We start from the raw sequence: 13,162 nt of genomic DNA, 5'->3' as shown, positions 1-13,162 counted from the left end.
TGAAACATTATAAACTAATGAACTTTTAACATTTTGAAGAATTTTTATCTCAATGAAAACTATTTGAGGCATGATTAGTGTAGTATTAATCATGTTAACCTATTCTATTAGCATATTAGTGGTATTTACGAACATTGATATGATATTAGCCATATTTAATTTTTTAAAATTCAACAAATTAGTAATTAATGTAACCCGATTAATCCCCCGATTAATCTCCGCCTACCCGATTAATCTCTTGACCTCAGTCCACCAACTAGCTAACGTTGAGCGTTTTTTACAACCTTGATAATATATATATATATATATATATATATATATATATATATATATATATATATATATATATATATATATATATATAGACACACACACACAAGTAATTTTGAGAACTAAAAATTTGTGAGAACATAACAACTCTTAATCCGCACATTATTTTTCAACACCAAAATCGTAGATATTAACGAAATTGAATGTCTAAGTCATATCTAGGCTAAAACAAAATTTGACGATTTTTTTTGAAAAATGTTCATATATATGTGCTGCTGATGCATGCAAATCTGCTTATGCAGTCTACATGACTGTTGATACATGCACTCATATCTGCATTCGCAGTCTATATGATTGTTGATGCATGCATGCATGTCTGCGTCCGTAGTCGATATGAGTGTTGATATATATATATATATATATATATATATATATATATATATATATATATATATATATATATATATATATATATATATAGGCATAGGTTATTTTATTTTACTAACTATTATATGCCAGAATGCACGGATCTGGACCAACGGATAGAATTAATAAATGAACATGATTTGAGAGTGTATGATATTACAACAGGATAACATGTACCCTATAATCACACAAGTTTTAGCAAGAGGGTATTTTAGACGGTTAACTATATTTATAAAAGGCAATTTTCAGATTTTTAGGGATAACTAATTCTCTTAATTTTAAAAATCTCAGTTTTTTTAATTAATTCAATTTTAATTCTAACGTAATTTGTAAACATAACCAATTTTATTCTGTCAGAATATTTTTTTGTTAGAATGATATTTTTTCATAATTTTATTCTATTAGAATAGTATTGAAGAATAACAAAATTCTTGAATCTGAGGTTGAAAAATAACAACATTCTAATATATTCTTATACATCCGAACATAAATACAAATTCATGCATATTTTACAGACTAAAAGCCTTATACATTTTAATATAATTATAAATATGTTTAAAAGAATATCAACAAAAATGAATAAAATCCTTAAAAAATAACAACATTCTTAAATTGTGAGTATGATCAAACTTTATTTATTCTTCAAGTTATTCCTATTAGGTCTTCAATGCATTCTTCCAGCCATTCCTACCACAAACACAACAAAAGCTAATAATGGTTAAAAACATGTTACTTGCAGTTAACTATCACTTTGTATATTCTGGTAGAATATATAGAATATGACAAAATACATAGAGTATATACTGGCAGAATACATAGACTTTATTCTAGCAGAATACGTTCTAACAGAATACATAGAATACATTCAAAAGTATCGTATTTACTACTAATATAATTTTAAATTCCAAATATACAATAACGAGAGAAAATAGAAATTGGAATTCAAAATCACAAATTAAACCAAAAAATACACAGACAAATTAATTACCTTTTTAAACAGTTACATAAAACATGTGTAGCTAGTAATTCTAACAAAATGCACAACACAAGGTTAAATTCTTTAGATTCTTTTTCAGACATTTCAACAAACACTTGTTAGGCATTATCATCAAAAAAGCCAAATTTAGAACAATCAAGTATCAAGAACAAATGGAAAATCAAGAACAATTAAGTATCAAGAACAAATGGAAAATCAAGAACAATCTATCATTATTTAAGTCAGATTCTAAATTACAAACTCAACTTGAATGATGGATATTTAAAATTAAAGAAGAATGAGAGCACAGTGGGTATAGTAGTGAAATCGGAAATCAACAGGAAGGATAATTGGAAATCAAAGATTTGAAAATCAGTGAATAAATAAAATGGAAACTCCTTATGAAGAATCGTAAATTAGTAGCATTAAGAGGAAGAATTGCAAGCAATTAAGAATAAGGACAACCGGAAATCAAATATTACAGGGAATGATGGAAGAATTGAGTAGCTACGATGAAGTGCTTTACCCTTTCAATCTTAACCTTTTCCAATGTCAAAATTGATAAGCCTTGGAAATAAAAAATGATAGGAAAGAACGAACATCACCATTTTCAAAAGAAATTTGATTCTAAATCAGAAATTAGGTTTAAAAATTAGAATTTGAGTTCAAGAACATACCAGGGCTAAGATGTTGGTGTACGGTGGCAGTTATAGACCGATTTCGGTGATGGAATACGAAGCCGACGATGGAGAGGGAGAAAGAAGAAGATACAGCAGTGGCAAGATGAGGGATACAAAGGTATTCCTACGATGATGATTATTATTCAATGATTGATGGTTATAAAGAAGAGATATTAAGTCAACATATATTTATTTTTTTTCCTTAATGCTAGTGCAAAAAACCAGAAATACTCTTTTTGATTATTTAATTAATTATTTAATTATTTGCTAATTTGTGATTGGTGCATTTAGAAACACAATAGTTGCTAGAAACATTTGAACCTTTCTCTCTCTCTCTCTCTCTATATATATATATATATATATATATATATATATATATATATATATATATATGTATATATAAGAAATTTTTTCAAAAAAAAGTTAAATCTTTTTTTGAGCCTAGATATGACTTGGACGCTGCATTCATTAATATTGGTGGTGTTGATTATGAAAAATGATGTACGGAGTAGAAGTTCTCAAATTCTCACAAATCTTTGGGTGCTCACAATAACTCGGCCATATATATATATATATATATATATATATATATATATATATATATATATATATATATATATATATATATATATATATAAATATATATATATGAAGAAAGAGAGAGAGAGAGAGAAGATCAAATAAGAACCCCTAGAGGTTGAGAACCATTTAATAACCCCTTTCATTAAGAGTATTTTTGGTTTTTAAACAATAACACTTAAAATTAGATATTAACTCATCACATCTCTCAAAGTTGTAAACTCTCAAACTCTCATAATTTTTAAACCATTCTACCAACCTTCAAGAACACACACCTAACACCACCTATTGCCGTCGTCGGAGCCGTCATCGCCGCTTCTGCCACCACCTATGTAAATTTCAGCCTAATGCATGTCTCCTCCCTCATTTGTCGATATAGTAGTATCACCACCTCTTTTCTACGCGGCAGTTCCAGATCTAAAAAAATAAGGGGATTGCACCTCTACCGGTGACCATGACCACCGACAGTGGCTACAATACCACTGAAGACCACTACTATTCTCTCACATCGGGCCTGGTTATATCTATGTAGATACGAGTATTTGGTACAATTTTAGAAATGTATTTTGTTATTATTTCACCATGTCATCGTTGCATCCACATTAGATTTGTTCTCATATTGTTGTTGTCGTCCCAGTCATCATCGTAACCTATATGTGCTAATTTTCTAGTTTTTGTTCTAAAACTCTTGAGCTCGTTTTTTTTTTCTCTGGTAGTTCCATCAACAGAGAAAGATCAGCTGGATATATACTTGTTTCGTGACCACCTCTTCCTTTTCTCTAACTCGCCTCTATTTATTTTCTTTGATCTCTAGTAAAACACCACCAGATCGTGATAAGATCAGATATGTTTGTGTTTTTTTAGGTAAGATTTGGAGTTTGTATGTCTGGTGTATCTCACGGTGGCTGTTGGCAGTTCCACTACCGCATCAGATCCAGTCTTCAGTAATGTTGTTTACATAAAAAAGTTATGCAAAAAAATAAAGCACACAAAACGCTTGATGAAATGCCTCAGTGAAATTAGGTAATTTATTAAGTTGTAAATTTAGTTATCAATGCTACTGGTAAAGTTTTTGAGAGTTTAAAGAGTGAACAAGTTGTTTATATAACATCTCTTTGTATATTTGTTATCTTCAATTTCATGGTCATTATGGATCTGATGTATGTGGTGCACACAACTTGTTTGATGAAATACCTCAACGAAATTCAGTAAGTCGTTAATTTGTGAAAATAAGTTATTTATATATTTATTTGTGAACATGTAAGTTATTAAACTATAGATATGTATTTTTTTGATTCACTAAGTTGTTAGTTAGTGTCTGGAATACTGAATTAAGTTATGAATTAGTGTCTCAAATGTTGAATTAAACTGTGAATTCTAATTTTTTTTTTTATAGGTAAGTTATTATGTTGTAAATTTAGTTGTGAATGTCACTAGTGAAGTTTTTTTAGAGTTTAAACAATGAATAAGTTGTTAATATAACGTCTCTTTTTATATTTGTTTAGATCTTTTGTTTTATGGGAATTATGGATCTGATGTATATGGTGCACACGACGTGTTTGATGAAATGCCTCAATGAGATTCGGTAAGTTATTAAGCTGTGAACATATATTTTTTATATATTAATTTCTGAACATGTAAGTTAGTAACTGTGAATATGTATTTTTTTTTGAATCATTAAGTTGTGAGTTAGTGTCTGGAATATTGAATTAAGTTGTGAATTAGTGTCTCAAATGTTCAAGTAAACTGTGAATTGTAATTTTTTTTTATAGGCATGTCATTAAGTTGTAAATTTAGTTGTGAGTGATATTGGTGAGGTTTTTTAGAGTTTAAATAGTGAATAAGTTGTTAATATAATATCTCTTTGTATAATTGTTCAAATATTTTGTTATCGGGTGATTATGGATCCGATGTATGAGGTGCACACAACGTGTTTGAAAAAATGCCTCAATGAAATTTGGTAAGTTATTAAGCTCTGAATGTGTTTTTATATATTCATTTGTGAATATCTAAGTTATTAAACTCTGAATATGTATTTTTTTATTCATAAAATTGTGAGTTAGTGTCTGGAATATTGAATTAAGCTGTGAATTAGTGTCCCAAATGTTGAATTAAACTGTTAATTTTTTTTATCCAAATCTATTTTTTGAGGGAAGGGTGTTGGTAGTATTGGCATTGATGGTTGGTGGTGGTGATGGTTAATGGCAGCATATGGTAGTTGGCGGTGTTGAAGCTGGTGGTGGCGGTAGAGTAAGAATTTGTTCTATTTCTTATTCATCTTCTTCACTGATTTTAGATAAGTTATTCTATTTTATGATTTATATATATGTTTTTCTTTCGAAGCTTGGTTGTGAAATATAAGATAACTTATGTATGTATTAAACTGTAAATTAGTTGTTTAATACTATAACATATGAGATTATTGATAGCTTCATCTTATTATTTCTTTTCCTAGTTTAGTTTTAGTTCATTCCATCTGATTTTAGTCAATATATCTGCATATTTTCCCTTTTTGTTATTTTTCACCTTTATCGGGTACTTTCTAGTCTTTTGAGCTTTATTGTAGGAAATACCAAAGACTATTTCACATGGAGGTATGGAAGGAGTGCGGACCTCTGGAGGCTTGTGGTTTGCTTGTGGACTTGAAGTGGTGCGATTGGGCTTGTTGACAACATGATCAAGATAGCAAGTTGGACTTACTTTTTGGATAAAGAATTGTCATGAGGTGAAGAGAAATCAAGCTATGGAAGAGTAAAGGAGTAATAGAGCATCTTGGAAGAGTTTGGAAGGCATAATTGGGCTATCAAGAACTTGCACAAATGGGCTAGACCATTAATGAGAAGAGTGATCCATAAGTGCCAATTAAATGGGCCAAAGAACCCATTCAGCGAGACCCATGCAGTCCGCGTGGATCCACAAACGGTCCGCATGGATCATGCTATGAATAAAATAGATATTTGCCTTGAACCTCTATTTGGGGAAGGTTGGTGGGATCCTTTTTGCCAACTTTTGGATCCGATTTTGAGGCCCTTTTTACCAGAGTTTTTGAGAGGGGGAAAAGGGAACTCACGGAGGAACAACACTTTTTGCTATAAAAGAAGACTTTGAAGATTTGGAAGCTTGGTGCATTTTATTTCATCTTTACATCTTGAATAATGTTTGGTACCTCTAAAACAAATTGTATTTCTTTCATTTTGGCCATGCTTGGCTAGATTTATGTTTGGTTGATTAGGGTTTGACCCCTGGATGATTAGTTGTTTTGAAGACTTCATGTTATCTTGTGCTTGAAATTTATGGAAATGTTTTCTAGTCAAACATCTTCTTGTTTTTATTTATCTTTTGTCATGAGATTTGATGAATGAATGCTTATTTTGTTGATTAATTTCTTATTTAAGTAATGGACCCTCAAATTAGTAAGCAACAAATGGTTTCAATGTTTGTTTTCATTTCATTTAAACCATGGAAATGTTTCCTCCATAATGATAATGTAAGCATTTGATTATCTTTTGGGATTGGTGACTTTTAAAACTTAATGCTAATTAATTTTCACAAGATTATGTGCTTCATTGGTTTTGTGACTTTAATTTAGGAAATGTGTTTGGAGCTCCTCTAACCATTTTAATAACAATGAAGAGTTGAGGTAATTTATGCTTATGAATTGCTATAGCCAAGTTAAATTAAATCACAAGTGTTGTTCCATTTAGTCTAATGATAAGTCAACTAAGATATACATGTGGTGTATTCCAAAATCAACCAGTTTCCTTCATAGATCATCAAATCATCTACTTGATTATTTGTAATCTCTACATTCTAGCATAGTTTTAATTTTCTCAAAACCCCCTATTTTACTTTTATTTTTGTTTTACAAGTATCTGGATAATTTATTTTCATAGAGATATAAATTGAACCCATCTCCGTGGATACGATACCTTTACCACTATACACAATTTTGGTGCAAAAGATTTAGTGTTATTAATTTTGTTGGCCTCGACAACCACCAAATTTTGGCACCATTGTCGGAGATCAGTTTATTTTTAATCAGTTTGTTTCTTTATTCCAAGATATCAACGTAGATGTGCTTTGATTTAAAACCCATAAATTGAAAATGAAGCAAGCCATTTGGCGAAGGAAAAGAGAATAGAAAGTGGTCAAACTTTAAATCCTTACGGGGAACCGGAGGTTGAAACCGCTTCCTCTAGGGACACCGAACCTGATTATAGCCCTAAACCCTACCAAGAAATTCCCAAAACACCACCCCAACAACAAAATCCACCCATCATAAACCAAATTTCAATAGCAGATGGAGAAGGACCACCCAAAAAGACCTTGAGAAAAATAATGGAAACCGGTGTTACACAAACTCCAACCGGTATCAATTACCTCGTTTTTAAAGGAGGTTCGAAATTAAAGTCATGTTTAGTTCATCACCTTTCAACTTTTTGTGGATTGGAGAATGAAAACCCTCATAAGCACTTGACGACGTGTCCACATTATTTACACTAGTATGAAGCCACAAGGGTCAACCGATGACCAAATGATTTTTAAGGGAATTCCCTTTTTCATTAGCCGATAGAGCAAAGGATTAGTTATTTCATCTTCCCCCGGGGTCAATCAACTCATGGACCGATATCGAAAGAGCTTTCCTTGACAATTTCTATCCTACTTCAAGACTCTCAAGTCTTAGAAATGAGATTTGTGGAGTCCACCAAGGTAAAAACGAGACTTTCCATGATTATAGGGAGAGGCTCAACAACTTGTGCTATATTTGCCAAAAACACCAAATTTTGGATCAACTACTCATTCAACACTATTATGAGATATTATTACCAATAGAGAGAATATTAGTTGATGCCTCAAGTGGTGGGGATGTCTTTAGCAAAACTCTACAATAATCAAGACAACTATTCAACACCATAGCCGCAAACTCCCAACACTTTGGCCCATGCCAAGACATGAAGAGGGACATGCATCAAAAACTCAACGAAGTGGTGACATCAAATCTCAAGTCTCAAATCAAAGATTTAACATCCGTTGTCCAAAATCTAGTGTGACAACCCATAATTTTCATTCATACAAACTCTAAATTCAATCACTTCAATTAAAAGTCAATTACATTTCTAATAATTGTTAGCCAATTTAAAGTCCGTTTGAGTGTTTTTAGTATTTATTCTACAAACGAACGGATGAAAGGAAGTACCGTCTCGGGTCTTAGAGTTGCAAAACCACACATACCACCCTAATACGGAGTTCACGGCCAAACTTTTAGAGTTTGGGCTGTAAACTCCCATGTGGCCATGAACTCATGCCTTAGGCATGAGTTTACTCTGCAAACTCCTCATTTCTCACTTCCACCCTCAAATTTACTCCCCATTCTCTGTCAACTATCATCCCGTTCTTCACCCGATCTTCCAAAAACGTAAGTGTTTCTCGACTTGATTTGTTGTTATAACTTAACATCTAGTGTTTATACATCATTTCATCCATTCATTCTTGCCTTTCAACTAGATCTTCAAGTGTTCTTCAAAACACCAAGAACACACACTAGTTTTCTTGGACCATAAACACCCAATCAAGCTTCTATCTTGTAAGTACACTTGCCCTAGCTTCTTGTGTGCTTAATATGAACTTGATAACACTTGAAAAACATCAAGAGTCATTAGAAAAAAGGATTTTATGGCCAAGGATGTTCTTGGGCTGTAAACCCTTCTTAAGGTGACAAAATGGACCCTAGTTCCTTCCTAAGCCTTGGATGCCAACCTTGATCCTTCCTAGAAGTGTTTAAGACCTCAAACAACAATCAAAACAACTCCCCATAAGAGTTTACAACCGTAAACACATAAGAATATGGTCCTTAGGCCGTAAACTCTACAAGGTAGTCTTATTGTGCCCCTAATGTTTTCCTAACGCTTGGACTTGATCATTAGATGTGCAATCATGACTTATAAGACCTCAAAACACAATTTGGCACTTAGTACCATGAGTTTACGACCATAAACTCATGGGGAAATGGTCATGGGCCGTAAACTCCGTAAGGAGTGGTCCTTGGGCCATAAACTCTAATGCCATGCCATACAAACCTTGGATGCAACCCGTTGGTACCTATAACACTTGAATCAAAGTGTTTCAATGTCATAGGGTGTCTTAACTTGATTAATTAGTTGTTAATTGAATAGTTAGATATATATATATATATATATATATATATATATATATATATATATATATATATATATATGTTTATTATATGTTAACTAGGCTCATTATGTGTGTACAAGTCTTCACTTGTCACCTAGCACCTTGTCCAACACTTCCGTATAATCCACTCACTACAGGTGAGTTCATACCCCTTAATTAACCTTTTAAATGTTTTAAATGCTTTTATGGGGGGGGGGGGGTGGAACACAAGTTGAACCATGTTAGTTATTGGATCAATCACATGTGATTAATAACTAGCATACTAATGGATTTTCTATACTTTAAACTGTTTTACCAAACAAATGGCTTCAAACTGTTTATCAAAACATTTTACATGTCAACTCTTTATCAAATTCACTTTTGTATACTAAACCTTCCTTTTACAGTTTTCAAACTTATATATTATTTAAACCATGTCTACTACATATATAGTTATTTAAATAAGGTTTGAAGGACTTAGAACTGATAACCCACTTTACTTCCTGTCCTTGTTTGGTTGTGGACTTAAAGTAGCCGGGTGTTTGTCTGAGTGTCGTTGAACACTGAGTTATATATTATGTATATATGTATAGATATAAAGACTTTTATCTCAGTTCAGTACATTCAGTTATACGAACAGGTCTACTAATAAAATATAATAGGTATATTTTAGGGTTATACTACTTACTACTTCTAGTACAATGAAGCATACAAGAGTCAGTTCATTCATGAGTAATTACTTACTACTAGGAGAACATATCGAACTATACTATGAGGAGAACATATACAACGATACTATGATGAGAAACAATACATTAATTACACAAGTACGTACATTACATATACAAGTATACTATAACATAAATGTGATCCACTGTATTAGTGCATACCTTCATTGTCATGGCTCGGGTTGTAACCATAATCTCTTGGAGGGAGAGCATGAGTTTGCATGTAGATCTATACTTGATTGACTATCCTACACCTTGCTGCTAGCTATAGTGGGACCTGCATATCTTCGGGTGCCAAATGTCATACCTTTCGACGACTTACATAGTCGTGTTTCATAGTCGATAGTATGGTACAATTTATCACATAATACCTTGATATAAATCCGGTTTAAGGTAGTTAGTACAACAGTAGTTCCTATAATACAACACTACAGTACTACATTAATTTACGCATTACATTTATTTGGTGATTACTTCACTTAAACATAAATGTACAAACTATATTTTGATAATGATAGTTACACTTGGGAAAATTACACACTTTCACAAGAAATAAGCATACAAAACAGTTGTGCCTTGGTAGAAGACTACTTTTAGTAGAAAATATAGGATTTTCTAGGAGTTACAAATCTTTACAAACACTTACAAACATATTCATACTTTTAGTACAAATGTTTACAAATTCGTACTTCAAATACGGTTTCAAACATTTTGATACAAACATAGACACTAAATACTTATGAACTCACTAACTTTAATGCTGATAAAATCTTTCAAAATAACTTGTATTCTCAGGTCATCAGTAGACAGGTACCGATGCTAGCTTTTGAGAAGATAGAGCACGTACAAGACTCATCTTATATTTTGATTCACATTTCGGTGTCTATTACTGTACATAACACACTTGTATCAAAATTATATATTTAATGCAATGGATGATGTTGTTTACTTGTTTACTATTATACTGTGTTGTGATACTTTACATGACATCCTCCGCCCCCAGAACGTTTCCGCCGTTCGTGGTTTTTGGGTGTGACAGATTGGTATCAGAGCATCGTTTATAGTGAATCTAGTATATCCACCCATAAAAGATATACTAACTATAAACACAATGGGATTAAAAACACTCTGACCAAGATTTTATAGTTTTAAATAATAAAATATTTCACTAATTATACATACCTGCATTCATACTAAAATCAGTGTCACAATGACAAGAACAATAGTATTACGATTGTTGAATATCACAAGTAAGCTCGGGGATGTATGGTCAGTCCAGGGAGTGGCATAGCCTGATCAACTATGCTGGTCTGAGGAGTGATTAGCATATGCTCAAGAATGGTTGTGATATGGCAACAAGTCTAAAAACTTACCAACACTGCTACAATGAAAACATTAGAACAAAACATAGATCTAAAAATACTATAGGAGTATTTTGTGTTACTATAATTACTTGTTTGAAAACTAAAAAGGTCTTTATCAAGTAGGTCGATAGTTGTTATGTGTATAAACTAAGGTTATATGAAATTAAGGTGTCATAGACTGAGAATCTGTGATCTTTGCTTTACTTCCTGTTTCTTGTTTGGTTGTGGATTTGGAGTTAGGATCACCTATTCAAAGGTCTATCAAACTTTTGACTTCATATAATTAGTATACACTATACATGTATTGGAATAACTCGTAAAGATCATCTTATAATTATCTTAAATAGTACGTCTATTTTATATAAGATTTGTATACCCCTTTTCTTGCATAGATACAATGGCTGGATTCCATCATTGCAACCCGTACTTTCCCAACGAAGGCAATGTTGGATGGCTGAAGGCAGAACCAGAAGATGATCACCCAATCCCTTTGGATGATCACCATGCTAAAGGTTTTTCTGATAGTTCCGACTCTGAGCCTGAAGTCAACAACCTACCCGAAGTAGGTCATGCCCCGAACAACAACCCCCGACCAGCTTTTCCAGGCCCCACACCCTTATGGGCGACCAACTTGAATCACTGGAGCGACGAACAGCATCAACCTTACCTTACTGTGGGGACCGAAGCTTTTATGACCTTAACGAAGGTGGCTCTGTGGATCGAGCTCTGCGTGTCTTGGTCCACAGAATTGCTCCTAATGTCGAACAGGGTCGAGCAGCCATCGACAGGGTCATGGAAGTTGATGCCAACTCAGGCCTTAACATCGTCCGCATTCGGCATTTGGAAGAAGCAGTCTAAGGGATGAGAAGAGCCAATCACGCACTGCGACAACAGTTAACCACGTCCCGAGCTGAAGTCATAGAATTTCGAATTTGACAGAGGGCTCACGAGCGACATCTCCAAGAAGTGGTTCGTCAACTGGTGGATATGAGGATTCTCCCCAGGAATTCCCGTAGCCAGTAGAGGATGTCTAGTACAAATTTTATTTTGATTTAAGGGATAGCCTTTCCTAATCGTGCTCTAAGTAGCACTTGTCTGTAAAGTATTCCTATCTTTTTAGTACTTTAACTAGAATTCTAAAAACTGTCAACCTTTTTCCCTTATGGTATGGTGTAATACCTACTGTTAGGTCAATTTTCCTAAACTTGTTGCATCAATAATACCAGTAATATTGACAGTTATCTAATCTGTTGGAAAAATCTGTACTCTTGTGTTCTCCCTACTTTCTTACTATACTATTACTTCAAATCATACTCTCATTCAACTGTTGGATTATGGCGATTTAGTCCATGAGTCACTCTCACTATGCTTACAATCGATTCTTACTATTGTGTTAATGTTTGTAAACCTATTGCTAAAAGATGCCTCCTCGCAAATCAACAAGACATAATCCTCCACCTCCACCACCTTCGCCTCCTCCTCCGGTAATCGATACGGCAGCCCTAAGTGCTGCAGTAGCTGGGGCTGTGGCAACAGCCATGGCTCAATATCACTCCACCAGTGCCAGGGGTGGTGGAACACCGGTTCATTCTACTCATGGTGAAATCCCTATGCGCTCACGAGAGTGCTCCTACAAATATTTCGCAAACTGCAAGCCAAAGTCCTTCAAAGGGATCGGCGGAGTCATTGCCCTCTCGCAATGGTTCGAAAAGACGGAGTCGATCTTCGAGATTTTCTCCTTCCCTACAGCGAGCAAAGTCAAATTTTCCGCTTACACATTTGAGGAAAAATCCCTGACATGGTGGAATAGCCATGTCAAGTCACTAATTCTCATAGTGGCCAATGACATGGGCTAGGAAACTTTGAAAGACCTCATGATAGAGGAATACTGCCCGAGGGGCAAGATCCAGAAGTTGGAATAGGAACTATGGGGCCTAAAAATGAAGGGCTCCAACATAGTCGCCC

This window comes from Lactuca saligna, chromosome 3, assembly GCF_052625555.1.
Source record: "Lactuca saligna cultivar CGN05327 chromosome 3, ASM5262555v1, whole genome shotgun sequence".
NCBI lineage: Eukaryota > Viridiplantae > Streptophyta > Magnoliopsida > Asterales > Asteraceae > Lactuca > Lactuca saligna.
Note: the sequence above shows the minus strand (reverse complement) of the source record.